We start from the raw sequence: 24,238 nt of genomic DNA on the forward strand, positions 1-24,238 counted from the left end.
GTTTGTATTCTGTTTTTGAGAGAAACTTCCAATGAAATCTGAATTACTTCTTCATGTCATATCAAATGCGAATTCCATAATGAATAAACTCCAAGTTTATGTCATAATCCAACTATATAGAGCTCTCAAGGCCTAAAACTTATTCTGTATCAACAATAATAACGACTTCAGTATTATGGGAATGGAAGTACATGAAAAAATGCCTATTTGATAAAATGTATGAAGGGTCGGTCCTTCGTGGACTACATCTTGAAAGCCAATTAGAGATTGTTTTACTGCCATCGCCAATATTTTGTTATTCTATTTTAGACAAATTAGCTGCTAAATAGTATGAAAAAATAATGAAGACAAATGAACTTTTGTGCGTCACTTTATTTTTTTCCTTATCATCACCGAAGCCTCAGGCTTTAAGGCTACGAGATTATATACACTCGGACACGATACAAATAGGTCTCATTAAAATAATGATTTTAGACTCCACATATGTTTGGACGATATTCGTTTCAAACAAGATGGAAGTACTTACCACCGTCCGTCTGTGTCTCTGTTTGTCTGGCGGGTTGGAACTCATGATAACTTTCGAACGGATCAACCGATTTGGTCTAAGATATGGATCTCGTAATGTTTTGTCCAAATTAAATTTAAGTCCTATCGGTACCTCTGCCATAAAAGTTAAAAAATATTCCCTAAAATGGTCGAAGGGATTAACCGATTCAGTCTAAAATCGAACCTAATATGGACTATCTCGGTCCACTCCCAAAATTACTTCCAAAAGTAGATCAAGTTCCAAGAGAATATGTTTGGACAACATCTTCAGGTCCCTCATACAAGTCTAACTTAACTGCAGTTTAAAGACTGTTCGAGGGTCCTTTGGACATTGTGTAGTCTTGTTTACAGCGATATCCTATTTTTCGTGGACAAGTTCATGCTTCCTGACAAAGCTCTAAATACTACGGTGATCAACTAAAATAACTTATGGGCGCGATAACTATCGAGAGGAGTGTCTCTCAAAATAAGATTCATTTCCAAAATTAATTAGCTTATTATTAGCGAATAATTATGTGGGGTTCAATAAGGATCGATTGTTATTTGTCAAAACTATACAGAACTAAGTCCATCAAAGTGTTTGTCATCGAGTCCAAAAACTTCTAATCGTACAATTAAGAACAAAATTATAACGTTTCTTTTGTAACATTATATTAAAAGTAAAAATAATTTTCCGGTAAATAACACTGTGCAACATTTTTAAGATATTATTGTGCAAACAATTCGAAGTGAGGATTTTGTGAAAGTACAGACCCAAAATACAACAGCCTTAGTTGCGTTTTGTTGAGTCAGACCCAGCTTGGATTTTATGGCCTCATCTAAACATTGTTAAATATTGTCTTTTTAAAGCAACTCAGGGCTATATCTCTGAAAGCAATGCAAATCTTCTTCTGACCTCTGAAGCAAGTTTGTAGATAAAGGCCAGAATAAAATATTTGGAGAAATAATGAACTGGAAAAACTACATTTATTGCCTCAAATGTTATAATTAGACAGTGGAATTTTATGCAACCCCTATTTATGGTCCGATTCATGTCAAATTTTGGGACTGTGCATATTTTTGGCTTCTGATTAAATTGCAATCGAAATATATGACATATGCAAAATTATGCAAAATGCATAAATTTTTGCATATGCAAAATTTATGCCTTTTACATATTTTCTTATGCAACAAATAATTTAATAATAGGTACAAAAATGTTTGTATGTACAATTTTTCTGCTTAAAATTCTTTTCAGACTAGTCAATAAAATAGAGAAATTTATAATCCCAGCCTCAAACTTCAAAATACCGAAAATCGGGAGGTATCGTTCTGTGGGGGCTATATGAAGGCCTGAACCTAAACTGACAAATTTCAGGTGGAAAGTTGTTTACCCCCAAAGGAAGACTTAATACCAAATTTCAGCCATATTGGCGGGGTATTGAGGCCACAACCTTCAAAATACCAGAAATCGGGAGGTATCGTTCTATGGGGGCTATATGAAGGCCTGAACCTAAACTGACAAATTTTAGGTGGAAAGTTGTTTACCCCCAAAGGAAGACTTAATACCAACTTTTAGCCATATTGGCGGGGTATTGAGGCCACAACCTTCAAAATACCAGAAATCGGGAGGTACCGTTCTACGGGGGCTATATGAGAACGTGGACCCATGCGGACAAATTTCAGGTGTAAAGTTTTATACCCCTAACGAAGACTTAATACCACATTTCAGCCATTTCGGTGGGATTTTTAGACCACCAATCCTTGTATATATTTGTGCATATGCTCATTTTATGCAAATATGTAAAAATATGCCAAAATATGCACGATAGGCAAAATACGACCATCCTAACCATATATGCATTTGCATAGGATTCCGCTGTCTAGTTATAATATATCTAAAAATTCCATAATTTGTATACATTTCGCACCATATCTCCAAAACTGTTAAATTTTTCTTAATCCGGTATGTGATGGAAAACGATTCGACTCGTTTTGCCATAAATCGAAATCGTATATCTCTAATTTTTGTGAATATTTTAATGAAATTGAAAATGGATTTTAAAAATATTATTCAAAAAAGGGGATTTTGCGAAGCAAAACTATATATATCATCAACGGCACTCCGATTATATACCATTTCGATTCTGCAAATCGAGTCGATTCGGTTTTCATCACATACCCGAATTTGTTCATTTGGAAACATAACAACGACAGACGATATTCTTAAAAATTAAGCTAAGATCATCGAAATAATGAAATTCTTGCTATAGCAACGACAACGGCAATTCTTTGTGGTTGTAAGATTCTGCGATAAACCATAACGTGGACCTGTATGATTAAAAACTTTACTAAAGTGGCTCGATATTGTCTATTTTCAGTTCTAAATATTCTACTCTGTACATATTTAAAATTGTATCCTAAATATTATGAATTCTTTCTATTGAATTTATATACTATGTACCAATATTTCACATAAATTTCGAAAAATCTAAATTTTTAGGGTCATTTTAAAGTACATGTGGAATATAATAGTTCAATTATTTTTTTAATTCCGTTTCGATAATGGACAAGATTATTAGGTTCGTAATGATCCCACAAAAATATATGCTGATCGGTTTAGTATTTTTCAAACTACAGTGGGTACCGCAAACTGCTTTAGTAAAAACAGTGATTTATAGGTGGGTATTAGCCAGAAAGATTTATTAAAAAAAAAAATTAAGGTTTCTCAAGGTTTAATAGATTTCTTGTAAAAAATGCATAAAAATGGCTTTTCTGATTCTTATAGGTGGCCATAACCCATTAAAATAGCTTTACGTAACGCTACACAAAATTTGAATTTTTCATGAATTTTGGTCAAGTTGGGCCCCCCCCGAAATGAAATCCTGCGTACGTCCCTGATGGGGGCTATACCAAAACGTGGACCTATATAAACCAACTTTGGTAGGAATGTTTTTTGGCCTCTGAAGACACAAAATACCAAATTACAACCAATTCGGTGGTAAAATGGGACAAATATTTAAAAAATTCCTTAAAACGACGACGCGTCACGCGTCATTTTGTATGGGGGCTATACGAAAGCGTGGACCTACATAGCGCTAGAGTGATTTCCACAGACGGACAGACGGACGGACATGGCTATATCGATGTAGAATTGCACGCTGATCAAGAATATACAGTCAACCAAAAAAGTCTACATACACCCTATAAATCTCCAGTTTTAAGGGTAAGGAAGCATTTTTATGAAAATCCAAGTACATAGTTCTATTTAATATCCCTAATAAACAATATTACTTACAACAAAAATATATTCCATAATACGAATAACGGTAAATTCTATAAAAATTAAAAAATTAATAGGGAAAAAGTGTACATACACCCAATGAAATATTAAGATATACAATACAAATTTTACATTTTATTGCTTTATCGAATGTCTCTGGTCGTCTATGATATATTTTAGACAAAATAGGAACATATTTGTGCTTTAATTGGCGTTATTTAGGACTTCAGACTTCGCGTATAGCTCGTTAAGGCGGACCCTTGCAGATTTCTTTGAGTTTTTCAGTCTGGTAGTTTATGAAACCCCAGGAAATACAGTGGGACTAATTATTTTGAGATCCTAGAGCGCTTTGAAGTTGTTCTTATGGATAATATATGCTCCTGAGCTTCGCTAAACATGCGAATTCCTGAGTTTTTCATAAATTTTATAGTTTTCACAGCATTCCAAGGGTCAAATTACAAGCAAGAACCTTGGAATTACCTTGTAATAAATTTTTGGACCTTAACTCAATCAGAAATGTACAACATTATTATACAAACCCGCACCTAAAGTTTCCAAAGTATCAAAATAAAAGCACCACCAAAGAATGCATGAAATTTGTATGAAATTTACACTGTTAACTAGTATGCTCTCGTATTTTGATCGTTAGGGTCACTTGAAGCGCTATAAATGTCGGATACTTTTACATTGCTGATTCAATGGATGCTCGAGGATTGTACAAGACCTTATTACAAGGTAATTCGAAGGCTTCTGTGAAAACTATAAAATTTATGAGAAAACTGAGGAATTCGTTTAGCGAAGCTCAGGAGCATATATTATCCACAATAAAAACTTCATAGCGCTCTTGGATCCCAAAAGTATTAGTCCCGCTGTATTTTCTGAGGTTTCATAAACTACTAGACTGAAAAACTCAAAGAAATCTGCAAGGGTCCGCCTTAACGAGCTATACGCGAAGTCTGACATTAAATAACGGCAACTAATCCACAAATATGTTCCTATTTTTTCTAAAATATGTCATAGACAACAAGAGACATTCGATAAAGCAATAAAATGTAAAATGTGTTTGCTTATTCCATAAATTTTACGGTAATCTTAATATTTCATTGGATGTATGTACACTTTTTCCCTATAAATTTTTTAATTTTTATAGAATTTACTGTTATTCGTATTATGGAATATATTTTTGTTGTAAGTAATATTGTTTTATTAGGGATATTAAATAGAACTAAGTACTTGGATTTTCATAAAAATGCTTTCTTACCCTTAAAACTTGAGATTTATAGGGTGTATGTAGACTTTTTTGGTTGACTGTATATAGTTTGTGGGGTCTACAATTATTATTTCGAGTAGTTACAAACGTAGTGACAAACTTAATATACCCCCATCCTATGGTGGAGGGTATAAAAAGAAAGAACTTAAACAAGGTATTTTTCAATGTTATGTTGTTTACTTTTCGTCTCGATTACAGGAACAATAAAAATTAACTTTCTTTTCGCACAAACAAACTTTCTTTAAACAGAATATTTTCACAATTCCCAATTCAACAGTGTTTTCTGATCATATGATTTTGTTTTGATTCTTTTGATTCCGTTACAAATAATACGATTTTTAAAATTCACCAAATCGGTCGAAATCTGAAGAAGCTAAAACAAAAACGATCGAAATGTAATTAAGAATCCGATCGGAATCTGTGACATGCCTGATAGAAGTTCAAGTCACATTTTTAGGTTTTATAGTTTTTCACGATTTTGCTTGAAAACTGCAAGGTTTATTGAAATGGGACTAGAGAAAATCTTATAGCTTTTGTAATTTTTTCCTAGGTTGTACCATTTTTGAGATATGTATATGAGTTTAAATTAGGTCATTACAGTCATGACATTGTTCCAAAAGCAGGCGATGGTAAAACCTAAATGTTAATCTTGTAGAATATTTTCACAGCTATAACATTTTCTCTAGTCCCATTTCAACCAAAATCCTGAAAACCTAAAAAACCCTACAAAAGTGAACTTTGGCCGCGATTTATTTAAAAATGCCTCCGGCGATTTTTTTTATTAATTCTCTTTCGAGATCAGCTGTTATGAGCTAAGAGGTACATTGAAAAATTAGGAATCCACCGAAGCCCCACACATTCAACCATTATGCTACGTTTCACGGGTGGTTAGACCGATCATCAGGCATATTAGAATGTTATTTATTTATACTACAAATCATTCGAAAATTTTATATTGGAATTATTTATTTATTTTAATGTTAGTTATTTTTTGCAATAAATTCTATTACTTCAAAAAATCCTCACTTATGTAGGTGGCTAGATTTTCCAAGAAAATTTCTCTCAAACACACGAAGTACTTTCTCATCTCTTGTTCCCATTTTTCGGAATTTCGTTTAGCATGTGTTTGTAATTGTTATCCATTTCCTATTTCAAAATAGATATTGTTTTAATCATATTGGTGCCGATGTAGATAAAGTCATTAACTATCTCAAAAAACAAACAACAACATAACAGCAATCAGCTGTTTCGTAAATGCAGAAACTGTCGTCTGTCAGGGTGAAATTTAATACAGTTCTTAATGCAAATTAACGATGCCGTCTGTCTAGGGTATAAGTCGTTTTCCAATGCTTACCACCCAAGATTGCGAATTATTGGTGAACATTCATTAGGACTCTCGCAAGCTTTTGCGAAACTGAGCCAAAAGTCTGCTTCTCATTGTGAAACGTCTGAAATGTCGCAACGAGAAGAGTTTACCGCACCATGCTATACGGCAAACAACTAAAACTAAAGCATGTACTTCCTCTAACCTTTCCTTCCACATTTCCACCATGAACACAGTGGTCCATAAGGTCATCGAGTGAAGTATCCGTCATTTACGACAGCTACTTTTCATTTAACCTAACCTATCGGGCAGTACTGCTAACTCCATTTTAGCAGATCATTTTCCGACTTTTTGTATCTATGACGTTAATTTCAGGGACATAAGAGAATAATATGTGATGTTTTGTGTAGGACATGGTGAATAAAAATTCACCTCCACATCTGTCATAAACTTCTCCTGCTGGATGTTGAAAGGATGAAACGAAAGGCTGTATCCTCATCTGGAACTCAGTTTTAAACGGAATTGTTCGGTTAGGTTCTATACTATTTTAAATTGAAGACCATATATCCATTTATGTCATCTTTACTAATGTTAACATTGATCTGCTTCTCCTGAGTTTTCTACAGAATCGCAAGTTCAAGATCTGGTCAATGGTGTAATCTGAACATAATTGGAATATACAGTTCTAAAATATTTTTTAACGGGAATAGGATACTAAGACTGCATATCCCGAATGTACGTTTTATTCCCTAAGGGGTGCATACTAAAGCAATTGAGGAAGACGCCTCTCTGTTCCATTGAAATGGGATAACCGTATTATCCATCTAATCGTCTGACTTTCTCGGCTGAGACCTAGATTTGCACTCTCCTTTAAGGTAGAATTATTCATGACATAGCCATAGAAAACCAAAAGCCATTATGGTTATGGCTATGGTATAACGTTATGTCACTACTAATGGAATACATAGGTTTAATTCAGTCAGCTGATTGATATCGCCTTATGGCGTTATGGTTATGTCATAACTAATTCTACATTTAGGAGGGAGCTATTCCATGTTCTGCTTATGAATTACGTGACTAACAACGTGAACGTTGGCCCGAAAATCCATTGTTGCACCGAGTACTGCATTATCCGTGGGTCAGCCCTCGTCAGCTTGGTGGTGTTGCTTGTTTTTATTAAATTTAGTTTCATACATGAGAGTTTGGTATATGCGAGAACTGTGGACAGTACCAGGACAGATCTTTTTATACCCTCAGCATTTATGCTGACGAGGGTATATGTATACACTTTTACACGGACAAAATGTGCCTCATCGAAATAATGGTTTTAGACCCTATGTATGTTTGGACGAAATCCGTTTCAGACAATTTAGAGTTGATTTAGCCATGTCTGTCTGTCTGGCTGGAGCGCACCATAACTGTCGAACGGATCAAACGATTCAGTCCAAAATTTGGCTTTCGTAATATTTTGTCCCAACTTAGTTTAAGTTCAAAGATGGATTATATCGGTCCTCTACTTCCGTACCTCCCTCACAAAAGTTCGAAAATGTTCGGAAAATTTATGCACACGATAACTCTTAAAGGAAGTTACCGATTTGGTCCATACTTTGCTCATCGTTAATTTTCTACCAAACTTAGAGGAGGTTCCAATATGGACTCAATCGGTCCACTCCTTTTGGTACCTTCCAACAAAACTTCGCAAAAGTTCAGTTTAGGACCTACCCTCGAATCTCTTCGATTTTTGTTGTAACAACTTGTGTTCACTACTCCCAATACGACGGTACAAGTTTTATCAGGGGCAAGTGCATACTTCCTGAGAAAATAGCCTGAAAGGTGCAAAAAAAAAAAAAACACCTACGATACTGTGTGTAGTGGTTGGAGCGCACGATAACTCTCGAAAAAATCAACCGATTGGGTCAAAAATGTGGACTTCGTAATATTTTGTCCAAACTTAGTTTAAGTTCGAAGATGGATCATGTTGGATCACCATGTCACAAAAGCTGAAAAATGTTCCGAATAGTAGTGCGCATGATAACTATTAAAGGGAATGGACATTCCCGTGGTCGCGTTCGATAGCATTCAGCTATCCTCCCCGTAGGCCGGTGGCTAATCCACAAACAAAATGGTTCCAACATTTCCTATGTGTTTTTGTATTTTGCAACTGTGGATATTATAAATATCAAAACTTTTAGAATAAACCAAATAATACTTACATGTAAAGCTCTGCTTAACACTGAGGTTGTACGTTTTGTTGGAACAAAGTTTAAAAACACGTTTTTAAATATGACACTTATTAGCTATGCCATATGAAGAAATTCGCCAGTTAAACTGCTACCATCGCATGATAACTTCCTCATATAAAGTCACTAAAGCAAAATCAAACATTTTTCTATATGTATGAGCACACGCACACAGCCAATGTTGTTTATGTCTATTAGAAAAACACATAGAGTTTGTCTATTGCTTGATCAAGTGTTGCATAGCATACTTTTATGCGTTTCCGTGAGTTTAAAAGTTTGTTGCAACAATGTGAAATATTGAAGGTAGATGTAAGGCAGTGTACATATTAGCAACTTTATTGCTGTAGTTCTATGCTGCAGTAAAGCTGCTAGTTAATGTTAGTTGTGACCAACAATACGATTCCTAAACTCATATTAGAATAAATGTATTGTAGATTGTTAGATTTAATGTTGACTTATATATAATTATTTATCTTTCAATTTGTGATTTAACGACCTAAGATCAAAATTTAGTGAAGTTCCAATATGTTTCGACTAACCATTTCCCTGCTTCGGTCATAACACCTCAACTCGAAAGAGAAAAAATCAAAATATCACAAAAATTACCTTCGCTGTAATGAGCAAAAATTGAAATTAAATTTGCGGTTTTGTCTCTTCCTTATGTCAACTCCCTTATTTTATTGCATCTTACAAAAAAGTAAAATCTGTTTTCACATTCGGTGCCACTACTTTCATGTTTTATGCATTTTTCTAACTCGTTGAAATAAGTCATTACCCAGTCGTACACGACCTAATCTAAAATTGTGTATGTGTATTTCTTGAACATATGTGTATGTATATGTATGTACATGAATAATTGATGTCACGTATTTCTATATTTGTTCTGAACTTCCTGTTGCCATTGCAAATTGCGAATAAAAACAGAGACCTCTATTTATTGCTTGTTCCTTCGTTGTTTTTGTTTTTTTTTTTTCAATTTTCATTCATTCCTCTTTTTTGCTATTTGTTTTTTATTTGCTTGCCTCTATGTATGTATATCCTGAAATATAAAAAGGATTCCAGATGCGAACATCAAACCATACATATTTTATAAGTTGAAGAAAAGTATATGCAACATGCGTGAGACTTCTTTGCGTGTTCGCGCGTGTTTTTGTGTATGTGAGCGCTATTTTTTGCAATGTTATTAAGGCCAACATCACACAAAAGCGGAAAAGGAAGTGTTATAGCGACGACGAATTATTTATTTTGATGGCGTGAGCCTGCTATTTCTTGCTTTTATAACTTTGCTTTAAGAGTGAGTGCACGTATTTGCTTGATTGCATGACTGTAATTATCATTGAAGTTCATGGTATTTCAAGTTGGAAATAAAAGCACGGACGGGAGAACAAATGAATTGAAAATTCTCCGTTTTTTGTTTGTTTTGAGAATTTCACTTAAATATGAAACTGTTTGTTGGTTTCATAGAAAAGACATGAATGACATTTAATACTTTCACATAGAGGATTCGAATGCCTGTATATTTATACATATGAACGTAAATATGTCTGAAATATATCTTCCATTTAATCAATAACAGCACAGAGGCTCCCCAACCAGAGAGACGGATTGGGTAATTATCCGAAACAAATTTCGTCCAAGCTATTGGGGTTCAAAACCATTATTTCGATTAGAAACATATTTTATCGTATCAAACTGTATTTGCCCTCGTTTGCCTAAAGGCTGAAGATATACAAATTATAGCAAAAGAGCCCTGAAGTAGTTTTGTCAAAAAATTGGATTTGGAACCATAATATATCCGTGAAATATAATGCATACATGGACTGGGTGAATTTTCAAGGTTGTTCCGGTTTGAACCGCCTTCATTATTACTGCAATAAAAGTTATGCCGCAGTTTGATCCACCAGAACATTTTCCAGTGTGTAGTCATCGGAATACGAGAAACCCCCACTGTCTTCTCAATAGCCACAAACGCAGTACCTGTTCTGCGCACTGGAAATTCATCGTTCCTGCAATTTAATGTCAAAGATCAGTGCAATAAGGATACTTGCCTTATCGAAACCAAAGTCGAATTTTATACTTTTGGATTTTTATTTTTAATAAAAACTTTAAAACTTTCAATAAAGACTTACAAATCGGTAAAAAAAATCGAAATAAGTAAATATAATATGAGGCTGCACGCAGCTGCCAATTTTGCCAATACTTCAAAATAGTATTGTCAATGTTCTAATTTAACGTAGACACAAACCAAATATGGAGTATCTTGTTCTATTTGCCACCAGATGGCGCACAGCCTACAGAAAATCCTGAATGTTGTCGAACCGCATGTATTTATTTTCTTTTTTAAAGACCGATACAGTTTTTTAATGATTTATTTTCATCTAAATCTTCTTTTTCATAAGTCGAGGCACGGTTCTGGTGGTATTTTTTTCGGTTATAGCCCTTGCGTAATATATAGGTCATTAGCTATCTTTTAAATGGTAATTAACGTCTGCTTCTATGGGATATTGACTAAGGGGGAATACGAGAAATTCTCACTGTCTTATCAACAAACGCGGCACCTTATACCACATGTTGCTGCTTACCACCCAGGAAATTCATCACTGCTGCAATTTTATGAATAGGTAGGTAATCGAAACAAAAGTCGGCGTTAAGATTTTTCGAATTTTATTTTTAACAAAAATTTACAAATCCATTGAAAATCGAAGGCAGTAGGTATAATATGCGACTGCATGCAACCGTCAATGCTACCAATGCTAGTATTGCCAATGTTCAAATCTAACGTATACACTAGGGATAGGTAATGGAAAGCAATAATCGATTTTTCGACTTTTCGATTTTGGTCTAAAACTAAAAACGCGATTTTTCGGTCGGGCGATTATTTTACTTGTCATGAAACTCGACTTTCGACTTTTTCATAACCGCAGAAAATCGATTATGATCGATTATTCGTCGATTTTCGAGTTTAATTTTGAAAATGTAAAACCGCTAAAACTGTAAAACCGCCAAGTCAGCAATCAATGGGAAAACCCGAAAATCGATCACAAGATAATCGATTATGCGATTTCCCTCCAGCCAAAAGTCGACCACGATTTTTAGACTTTTAACTGCAAAAAGTCGACTAATCGATTAATCGAAAGTCGACTTACCTATCCCTAGTATACACAAACCAAGTGCGGACTTTGTTATTCTATTTGCCACCAGCCTAGAGAAAATCCAAAAATTATGCCAGTTGCTGCATCTAATACATTTATTTTCTTAAAAAAATCTATAAAATTTTTTAATAATTTATTTTCATGTAAATCTTTTTCATAAGTCTATGTAAAATGTCTATATGGAAAAATAATATCGTCTATATGGAAATCGCTTTACGTCCGTGAACGTTTTTCACAAAATTGACCAACGAATGGGGTTTTTTATTGTCAGGAAAATATTTCCACACGGTTCTGTAGTAGTATTTATTTTTGTTTTTTTTTTTTCGATTATAAGCCTAGTATACATACAGCCTTGTGTATTATGCCTCTTTTAGAAGACAATTTACGTCTGATGCTATGGGATATTCACTGAAGGGTTACAGAAAAGGCCGAACATATTTGTAATTCCACAATGTCTTCTTTTAGACTTTTCGAGTTTCAAAAACTAAATCGAAGTTAGTAGATGTAATATGGGACTGCGTACAGCTGCCAATGCTCCAAAATAGAATTGTCAATGTTCTAATTTAACGTAGACACAAACCAAATGCGGTGTGTATTATTCTATTTGGCACCAGATGACGCACTACCTAGTGCAATTCCAATATTCTTCCTGTTGCGCACCGAATTCATTTATTTTCCTTATGTTTTTTAGACCGAATTATTTTCATCTAAATGCTCTTCTTCATAACACGATGTAAAATTTTTACAAGGAAATAAATTTTAAAAAGCCTTTAGAAATGTTTTTCGGTGCGTGAACTTTTTTCCCATATCGACCAAGTAATGGTTCTGGCCTCCTTGCTTTATGTGCCGGCCATTAACTCCCTTTTAAAAGGCAACTAACGTCTGGTGCACTGACCGAACAAATTGTTAGTTCTACATTTTGGGCGATGGATGAAAACCCCTCTACAAGGATAGGAGAAGATTCCCACAGCTATCCACACTTTACCTCAGTGGCATTTGATCCAATAAATAACGTGTCGTTTTAGTCCTTTATATCATCCCTAAGAGTATGATAAAATATGTACTTAAGTCACTGGACGCAACATTTGAGGTGCTGGGGCAGCATAGTCAGTGTGGTATGGTAGTGTTAGCGCTACAGAGTGAAAGTAAGTTCAAGCTGACCCGAATACTTCCATGACATCAGTGGTGCATCTTTATAAGTAGGCGAATATCATTTATTAGCACAAAATGATTTTGTCGGTGTAGTACCTGCTTAAGTGCTATCACTACGAGTACACTATGCAACACTGAAAATGCAAACAACTTCTAGTACGAATTTTTTGAAAGTACATATTGAGACTACAAAACCCCTAGTAGGGTTTTGTCCTGTCAGATCCAGTTCTGATTTTATGGCCGGGCTAAAACTACAGTTTTTTTGCATATATCTGGCCTTTAGATTCACTTTGGCAGTTTTGTTGAGATGTATGTTTTACTTACTATTTGTTGTAGTCAAGCTTAATCTCATATTTGTTGTTTTCAAATTTAAAAAACAACAAGTTTAAAGTGGGGTATAGTTAAAATTGATTACTTTTGGGGATGGTAGAGAATACTAGTTTCGTCCAACGCCACTTGGACTCATCAGTTCTCTTAGTTCTTTGTATTGAAACAAAGAACCCTTCCCCAATTTTATGACGACTCGAGCTCAAGAATAAGTGTGACTGATGAATTCGTTTCAATGCGAATTCAACCGAAAACACCTAAAAACTCTCGTAGCCGAATATGTAAACCAAATTAACTACTCCCACTGTCATGTGTCTCCACATTGCAGATAATGCACATAACTATTTTGATAGTTGTTGAAAAATAACAACAACCAATCGTCCACGGTGCTCTGTGTCTATTTTTAGATTCACTTTGGCAGTTTTGTTGAGATGTATGTTTTACTTACTATTTGTTGTAGTCAAGCTTAATCTCATATTTGTTGTTTTCAAATTTAAAAAACAACAAGTTTAAAGTGGGGTGTAGTTATTTTTCAACAACTATCAAAATAGTTATGTGCATTCTCTGCAATGTGGAGACACATGACAGTGGGAGTAGTTAATTTGGTTTACATATGCGGCTACGAGAGTTTTTAGGTGTTTTCGGTTGAATTCGCATTGAAACGAATTCATCAGTCACACTTATTCTTGAGCTCGAGTCGTCATAAAATTGGGGAAGGGTTCTTTGTTTCAATACAAAGAACTAAGAGAACTGATGAGTCCAAGTGGCGTTGGACGAAACTAGTATTCTCTGCCATCCCCAAAAGTAATCAATTTTAACTACATCCCACTTTAAACTTGTTGTTTTTTAAATTTGAAAACAACAAATATGAGATTAAGCTTGACTACAACAAAATCTGGCCTTTATCTCAGAAACGATTTCCTAATCGGCTTTGCTGTCTTCGGCAACATTGTAAGAAAAACTCCATTTAGGGCCTCAAAATCGATAAAATGTAGAAAATTTTACACAATTGCTGAAATTCTGGTCAATATCAATCAATATTGCAAAAATATTCCAAGTAAAGTTCTCAGAAATTCTTCAGAACATTCTGAAACTCTAAAATGCTTACTTCATGTTGTTTCAGCGGTATTTTGCATCATATCTTTTACAACACGTATTTCAAACACAGTTCACACCAACAGTTTATTCTCGCATTTCGGATTTCACCACATTATTGACATCATAGACTAACGAATCGTATAGACATAAATTTGCTCTCAGCATTTATCTGCGAATTTTCGAAAATTGGTAATGCCAGTAGTTTTATTTATAGTTACTATGTATTTTAAACTATTTATTCTGATAAAAGACAACATGTGGATAATCTTTGGCCAGATCTACATCATCATATAAACAAATTCAACAAAATATTGCAATTTACCACAAAACATTGTGCAATTGAGTGAAATGATTAAGCACATTCCGTAAGGGCGACATCTACAAAAAAGAAGGACACTACAATCTCTTTGTCTATACGCTTCATTAGTTTATGTTGACATATTTATTAAACCGTCGCACGATGGGGCCGATGATATGTTTTTGAGGCAAAAAATCACAGGGGCAAGCTAGACCTTCAAAATTTCGTGCAGATGTTTATAATCGGCCTAGAAGCTAATCTGCCAAATTTGGTTGATATCGGTTCATATATAGATATAGCTCTCATATATATGTTCGCCCGATTTCGAGTAATTGATGGACCAAACACGAAAATTCTGTCCAATTATGATGATATTTGTAATATGTTGCGGAATTCGGACTGGAAATAAGTTTGCCAAGTTATTTTGAAATCGGTTCAGATTTGGATATAGCTCCCTTATATATTTTCGCCCGATTTGAGGTATTTCGTGCAACAAACACGTAATTTCTGTCCAATTTCGCAGAAATTTGAAACGTGTGACAGGATTCGGTCTAGAAATATGTTTGCTAAATTATATTGAAATCGGTTCAGATTTGGATATAGGTCCCATATATATTTTCACCCGATTTTAGGTATTTGGTGCAACAAACACGCAAATTCTGTCCAATTTCGATGAAATTTAAAATGTGTGACGAAATTACGTCTAGAAAAAAAGTATGCCAAATTATATCGAAATCGGTTCAGATTTGGATATAGCTCCCATATATATTTCACCCGATTTTAGGTATTTCGTGCAGCAATCACGCTATATATGTCCAATTGTGATGAAATTTAAAGTGCGTGACGGAATTTGGTCTAGAAAACATTATTGAGACATCATATTGAAATCGGTTCAGATTTGGATATATCGTTCATAAATTTTCTCTGTCGAAGTTAATTGTTTTCTCAATTTAGTTGGTTGATACCGAACTTCCTTGAGAACATAGTTTAAATATTTTTCTTTTGACAAATTGGCCGAAACAGAGGCGGCATGAATCAAGGGTTTGGCACTGTTGCCGTGTTCATAGCAGACTTCCGAAGCAAGTTTTCTTCCTTCACTATAATCCACATTAGGGCGCCCTCTCTTCTTTTTATCATTACCTTGTTCTAGAGTTAATACTGTGTCGCTAGCTAGCCATAAGCTTTCAAATTGTAATACACGACTTTTTGACCTCCAATTTTTTATCCATTTTTGGTTAAGGCGTGCACAAATATTATAAATTTGCTTTTTAACTTCCGTCATGAAGTTGTCTTTGACACCTCGATTAAATTTTGCAGAAATCCATTCTATAAGGAGTTTAGGTTTTCGCTGATTTTCCAACCAAAAATAAAAATATCCAAATTTTTAAGTTTTACGAAATCTGGAAGTTGATAATTTTTTTATTCGCAAGTATACGCAAAAATTCTTTTCAAAATCTGTTAGCCGACATTGTCGCCTTTCACCAGATACATATTTTTACGAGAAAGCACCCTGAAGTCGAAAGTTCTACTCCAAAGAACACATGGACGATACCACAGACTACATCAAAAACCATCACTTACAGACACAACAAATTTTTGACCACATCTAATATTACATTAACACTTTTAATAATAATCTTAATTTACATACCATTACCCATATTTTCCATTTTTAAAAAATAGATAATATCAACAGATCAGGTTTTGGCGCCAAAATACTTAAATTGTTTACTTACGACTGAATGTCAGAAATAAACGGAATCATAATTATGACATCTTTGACAGCTTGACATGTCGCCGTGGGTCGTTGCCAGATTGTAATTTTTTGGTTTTGGAGGTTTGAAAGTGTTAAGAATATAATTCCGTTATTATTTGATTTCAATCGCTGACTTGAAAAAATGACTTTTTGCCTCAAAAACCTGCCATTGGCCCCATCGTGCGTCGTTGAAAAATATACAACAACGTTATAGAGGCATTTTACAACAATGGCATGTTCTTTTTTGCGTATTAAATTCCAACGAATATTTTTCCAAAAGAAAACATTAAGAAAAAATTAACAGTTTTGGAGATACGGTGCGAAATGTATACAAATTATGAACATTTTAAAATTTGAGTCAATAAATGTAATTTTGAGTTCATTATTTCTACAAATATTTTATTCCTGCCCCCATCTACAAATTTGCTTAGAGGTGAGTTGAAGATACACATAGGTTTCAGGGATATTGCCCAGAATTGCTTTAAAAAGTCAATATTTAACCATGTATAGATGGGGCCATAAAATCCAAGCTGGATCTGACACAACAAAACCCAACTAGGGGTTTTGCCGTTTGGGTCTGTACTTTCAAAAAATCCTCAGCTCAAATTGTTTGCACAAGATTACCTTAAAAATCTGGCACAGTGTTATCCTAACCATAATATTCAAACAGATTCTTCAAAAAATATCCCCAGAATCTATAGATTAATGGAGTTTTAAGGCTGGTTTTAATAGCATTCTCACTCATGAAGCCATCCAGGAAGTACAAATTTGTTGTGTGAATGTCGAAGACAATTCTGCATCTATTAAAACCGAAGCAAGTCAGCTACCAAGGCTTTATAGAAGTTTTTTAAATCTTTGAGCCTTAAAATACCTCAAATGTTATTTTCATCTTTTAGTGGAACAATCTAAGGACAAACCATTTTCCACTTTTTAGACTTCTGGCAATTTATGCTTTTAGTTAATATACTCTTACGAAACAGGGCAGCGATTTTTTGGATTTACGTGGTATGTGTCTTCATGAGGAATATTTGCTCAAGCTGATACAACAGCAACATTGAGAATAGTGGCAAGTGATGTTGCGAAATCAGATTAACACGACCAGTGACTAAAATGGAAGCAATAGAAACAACCGCCACTAGTAGCTCTAAAGAGGACAGGTACGTTTTTGTCTTATTCCTCTGTGTGTGTCTTTGTTTGAGTGAGTGTTTGCTGTCATTTTGCGTGCGGTGACTTAGCTAGTCATTGTAAAATGGTTCGTGGATTTGTCCGTCATTTCCTTTTACATGCGTTTTTTGTTGTTGTTTTTTCAACACGTCTTTGTGGTCGGTCTATTGTTGGCTGTCCCCGTTTAGATTAAGTTAATGGAGCGACATGTAAGAACCTCTTAAATTAAGCGGATGTGCTTTGGTCTAAACTAAATTGAAATCACAATGGTGGGGCATGTTTTGAAAAAGAAACAAAAAATATTTCAAGATGGCAAATTTAAATGGACATTAAAAAGAACAGATGCTACAAGTGATTAGAGAAGTGAGCACTTTAATATTAAAAAAAATAAGTATGGAGATATTAAACAATTAAATTATTACTGTCTTCAATTTGTAACCGGTAAGAGATTTTTTTACCAAAAGAACCTTTTCAACTTCATATATTTGTAAGGACTATTGTGTATTTACTTTTGAACTTTTTACCAATTCTTTAATTCCTCATAATGGATGGGCAATCACTTCAACATATTCAACATTTCATCTAAATATTTAAAAATTATCAAAACATTTCCCCCCAAAAATTTAATTTTTAGCAAATGTCCTTGGCTTTGATTGATGTTTTCCATTTAGTCCTTAAAGACAAAACTTAATTAAATCATATAAGTATGTGCATGTATTGAGACGCATATGTGTGTGTCGACTTCAACAATTTATGATTGATTTGAAAACATTTCAATTTGCCTGTTGTCTTGGTAACCCAATAATTTGTTTTCCTGCCCATTCCCAAGGTAATCGGAAATCATGAATAAATTGTTTTCATATTCAGAAAAGAGACAGGTGTCACATCAAAAGAAGAGCTATTTAAATTAGCACGAATTTCTAAGCAAATATGTAAAATATGTGCATACATCTTGGCAATATGTTATACGAGTGCGAGGGTAACATGAGAAGTCCATAGACGTTAACTGTCAAGTAAAAAGAAAATTGTGTATATTTTGTGTGGCAATTGTGAAATTAGGAAATTGGAAGTCATAAGACTGAGCAAATTGTCATAGTAAATTGATAAGAATATTTTCGGATAGAGATAGAGAGCAGGAGAAGACCGACAACTTAACATATATCCACAAATGGAAACAAATGAAACAGGTGGTGAATCTGTTTAACAAGAACATTTGAAGAATGGGGAACGTGGTATAGAATTTCAGAGACTCCAGTGAACAAAGTTGAAGTCATAGTGCCAGAATGCCGTAGATTTTTTTGCGTACAGTATGATTTTTTTAAGCTGGGAAACATGGACTTTCCCTCGAAATATCATATAGTTGCAATCAGAATCGCATGTACTACCTACGATGATAACTTCAAACCATCCTCGATCAGCCCATAAACTGCACTTGAGCGAAAATTGTGAACTCTTATGAGGGAGGTACCCTAAGGTGTTGTCCGTTATAGACCTTCTTGGTACTTAATGTACGTTTAGAAGAAATTGTACGATGTGCAAGGTTTAAGCCGAATCGGATACTCAGTTCGTAAGTTATCATGCTCATCAGCCATTCCATTATCTCAGGAAGTATGGACTTGTCCCCAAAACAATACCGTTACAAAGGGATTGCGAAGAACCTACTGCAAAAAAATCAAAACTGCACTTGTTTTTCTTGTTTTCTGTGCGGAAGGTACCTGAAGTAGTAGACCAATATAGTTCATATTTCAATCTGATCTATGTTTGGACAGAATTTTACGAGGATACAATTTTGAACCATATCGATTGATTCGTTCGAGATTTATCCTGCGCTCCAAGCAGACGGACGGACAGGGCTAAATATACTCAAAGTTGTCTGAAACGCATTTCGTTCAGATATACCTGGGTTCTAAGCCCATTATATCAATGACGCGCAAAGCCTATATACTCTCGTTCGGCTAAAGGCTGAGGGATGCGGTTTCCCACAACGGCAAAATAAGCGAAGTATTCAGAACCATTAGTGGAGTTAAACAGGAATGTCTGCTGTCTCCGCTCCTCGATGATGTATTGGTAGGTAATTACACAGACTTCAGTTGAACTGTCTTGATTAGTTCACTTTCACGTTTTTATCTGTTCATTCTACATATTTCCTTCCCTTTAGCATGGGAGGATGTATGAATTTTGAGGAAAGAGCCAAAACACTTCAGTGTGTTTTCTTTGTGAATTCAGTTTTGTTTGAAAATTCCGAGGTCATCATCATGTTTTAATTGCATGCTCGAGATGTAAATACATGCTTTTTAATTGTACAAAATCAATATTCACGATCTGAATCTATTGGAAGGTAAACGCTGGATGAATGTCATTTTTCAAATTACTGCAGATGTTTCTTCATGTCCATTAAGATAAATGTGTATTTAATTAGCCAGGACACAACCCGCTCTAGCGGAGACACAAATCGCTTTGTTAACGCCTTTGCTAACAGTGCGTTAGAAGAACACTGTTAAAGTTAACAAAGCTATTCAAAAACGGTTTTCTTTGAAAAAATATCCAACACGTGTAACATTGGAAAGCTTATCGAGACAGCTATCCCCTGAGCTTATAAAATCTTTAAGAAATATTGCCCGATGTCGCGATATTTACAGTTTTTGGAAAAAAATGGTAATTTATTAGCTCAGGAGATAGCTATCTCGATAAGCTTTACAATGATACCCATCATGTCCTGGCAGAATTTTCCTAAAAGGAGCTGTAGTCAAAATAAGTGTCCTTATGACAGGGTCACCCAAAAAAAAAAACAGTAAATATCGCGACATCGGACAATATGTTTTAAATATTTTATTAGCTCAGGAGATAGCTATCTCGATAAGTTTTCCAATGATAACCATGTTGTCCTGACGTGGTCAAAATAAATGTCCTTATTGCATTGTCATTCCCAAAAAGGGTAAATATCGCGACATCGGGCAATATTTCTAAAGATTTTATTAGCTCAGGAGATAGCTATCTCAATAAACATTCCAATGATACCCATGTTGTCTTGGCAGAATTTTCCTTAAAGGACATAAAAAGGATATTTTTTTTTTAAGAAAAACCTTTTTGAATTGCTCTTAGTTTATCAGTGCTCTGCTTACGCGCTGTAAAAAACGTTAACAGAGCGGCTTGTGTCTTCGATAGTTAAATACGAACTTATCTTAATGGACATACATATGTATATATTTCATATTATATAGTATATATTTAAAATGGTCCGCTTTCGAATTAAAGGTCCACAGCTGGAATTAAGCGGCTTCCCTTTATGTCTTTCCCTAGTCTAGGCAACAAATCGTTGTTGTTATACCATCCCCATCCTCATTGGGCAGCTGAAGCAAATGCTCACTAGGTCAAAAGTTACAAACAACGACAACAATATTAACTACTATACAACCATGCATGATAATGAGTTACGAGAAATAGTTGTTTTCAAATAACTAGGGTATTCTGGGTCCGCCAACTGACACGAAGTATAACGAGTGTTGGAAATTATTTTTTAATGTTCTACTAGCTAGTTCGTAGTATTGCATTAACATCGCCGCAATCCGTTCGTCGACAACACAAGCAATGTTAAATTGCCGACAATCCGAAGTTGAACACTGGGTTCGCTCGATTCGAACATCTACAACCAAAGCTAGAGTTCCTTATCATCTACGAATGGCCTACATACGAACATCGAATTATCTATTTTCCAATCATCTAATAATCGTCTATATCCCACAATCGAATCATTGAATTCCCTATCATTTACGAATTGCCATCAGAGCATTGAATCATCGAGTTCTCGATTATCTACAAATTTGCTTCGTCCGAACACTGAATCATCGTGGTCCCGATCACCTATATTTGAACACCAAATCATCCCATCACTCAATTATAAATTTCCCCATGATCTACGAATCTCCTACAGCTGAACACCGAGTTATCGATAATCTACAAATCGTCTAGGTCCCGACCTTCTACGGATAACCTACATCCGAACACTGATTCATCGAGTTCCCGACCGTTTATGAATCACCTAAATCTGAACACCGAATTATCGAGTTCCCGATCATCAGCGAATCGTCCACATCTACGAACCTCCGAAACATGGACATTGCGATTGTTTCATCAACCATTAATTCCGCATGCACTAGCCAACTACCGAACGTAAAGTAGCCCTTTCCCCCATTGTCAAATATCCGATCCTACCTTATTACATTTAAATACATCTTATCGCATTTCATGTACATTGTAAACTAGTATTTATATTAATAAACCCCAGGAAAGGAAGATAAGTATTTTTTCATTCTTCTGAGGTTGATTGGTTCTTATGGCGACCCTAAACGTGACAGAACATTCCCCATCCAACGACAAAACCACGTTACATAGGTTTCTCAGAGTTCTATTAACCGGAGTGATTTTAGTCTCTGCAGTGGAGATCTTCCCACTCTCCTGCTGCAATAATATCGGCTTCTTCCCTAAATACCTAATCCATCCTCTTCCTAATGCCCATCAACTGTTTAAACTTGTTATTTTGGTAAGGAATTCCGAGATAGAGAAGCTTTTGGAGAAGTTTTTGACTTCGACAGTGCAATAGATAGAGTGATCACTTTGCATACAGGAAATTCGGCAAGATAACATATTTTTATCGATGTATTTCCCTAGGATGTCCTTACAAATGGTATCGTGTTGCAGTTGAAACGTTTCTTGGGGTCAGCGATAGGAAGGGGGTCTCATATTATTGATATTAAACGGCCTGTCCGGGGAGTCTCCCATTGTTCTCTCCGGAATGTTAATGGGAAATCGTATTTAGATCCTCTCCCAATATATTAAGCTTTGGTGATATTTTGCGGTTTCGCTGTAGTGGAATAATGTTAGCACACCCGCACACTACATACCGCGGCCCAATTTCCGGGCCAGAGAAAATCACATTTTGAACGGTGGTACAAACACCGCTGTAAGCAAAATTTAATTAATATTTTAGCCATGTGAAACTTCTCTACAAATATTGTCATTCGGAATCGGCTTGAAGAAATAGATATCTTATGATTGAGCTAATCTTGATCTTCGATATTTTTGAATCCAAAACTATAATATTTTTATTTACAAAGCCAATTTTGAATCTTTACTCTTCTATATACAAACGCAAAATACAATTCCAGGTACTTGATTGCCTATTGTAGAGTTACACTTTTATTCTTCTTCTTTGCACCCTAGAGTTTTCATGTATGTATCTTTGTTAAAATTTCCCTTGCCAATAATTCCGACAACAGGGCTATAAAGTGTATACTACATTTATTCGAATAACTTTTTGTTCAAAGTTATGTTCCTGAATATTTCACACACATCCATCCATATCTTTGTTGCTTCACAGATATAAATTACCATGATTAAGTGATGTAACTGGGATACCATAACACATTCACTCTCTCTGTCTCAGTATTAACACATTTCATATTTATGTCCTCAACATGTGTTACGACATTGTCTCTTCTGTATATTTCTGAGGAATGTCTTCGCACTTCTTCAAAGTTAAGTGCCTGAAATACAAGCGTACATCCATAAATAGGTGTGTGTCATTGGGTATAAGATTGCCTGAAATTTCTTCACCAACTGTGAAAAAGTGTATGCATATCTTCCTCTTGTAGTGACATGGGTTAGTGACACAGGCCACATACATAGATTTGAACTTTTGTGTTATGCCCTTTTATTAGACTTTAGCATTTTTTTCTTATCTCATCATTTTCATTGTTTAAGATAAAATTTGAAAATTGTTGTGTCTTTTATGCGTTGTTGTTTTTTAATGACAAAATTTATGGTTATATTCAAATAAACACGTGTATGTTTCAAAACAAAACACATGTGTGTGGAGGCTTCAATTCTTAGGGAGTTTTATCTAAATGGCAGTAATTTGTCACCGCAAATGTATTGTTAACATCCGATAAAGTGTAATATATCCGGTATGTGTACGCATGTCATTCCTATTAATGAAGCAGCAACAAAAATTGAAGTTTACTGCTAAGTTCAGTTCTGCTGTATTATCGGTACACTATGAGTCTACATTTATTAGAAGTTAGAGGTTAAGTAAAGTAAAAAAATACCGAGAATATTTATGATTTTCATAAACTATTTACATCGCATGTGGCGGGATATATAAGGTTTCCGGGATAATTTCCTGGATTTAATCGATTTATAAAAAAATCAGTGTTGTCGAGAGTACAATAAACAATGAGCCTAATTATTGCACTGACAGAACAAGTCAGCACAGTCGATACCAAAAAAAGACATAAACTTCCTTATATATTGGACCATTCGGGCTCATATTTCATATTTTTTGGTCTAAGTTAAACGTTGTCCAACTGAAATTACTAGTGGGCGCAATGTATAACGAAAAGAAATGATTCCCAAAATAAGATCCATTTCTAAAATGGACTATGTCAATCAATTCCTCTCCGTTTCTCCTCCGTAACACTTTTGAGCATTAATCCTAATCCACATTTTGCGAAAAGGGCCACAAAATTCTGAAACTCTATGTTAAACGAGCTATAACTTTATAGTAATACCATATATCGGCAAAATTCGTTCAGGATTGTCCTATTTGAAGTGTTTTCAATAAAAAAGATCATAAATTTATAATAAAGTCAAC

General features: G+C 34.8%; 1 protein-coding gene across 2 annotated transcripts in view; it reads left to right on the forward strand.

The window, feature by feature from the left end:
- Window positions 1–24,238, forward strand: part of LRP1 (LDL receptor protein 1) — a 531,524-nt gene that overhangs the window by 384,099 nt on the left and 123,187 nt on the right. The window contains exon 1 of one of the 2 annotated variants that reach the window (XM_073957033.1): window positions 17,776–18,030. The exons of the other annotated variant lie outside the window; for it this stretch is intronic. The gene's annotated coding sequence lies outside the window, so the exon portion shown is untranslated. Of the gene's footprint in view, window positions 1–17,775; window positions 18,031–24,238 lie in introns of those variants that run through there. 2 annotated transcript variants of the gene reach the window in all.

Source organism: Musca autumnalis, unplaced genomic scaffold (assembly GCF_047663935.1).
Source record: "Musca autumnalis isolate F117 unplaced genomic scaffold, ASM4766393v1 scaffold_5, whole genome shotgun sequence".
NCBI classification, from domain to species: domain Eukaryota; kingdom Metazoa; phylum Arthropoda; class Insecta; order Diptera; family Muscidae; genus Musca; species Musca autumnalis.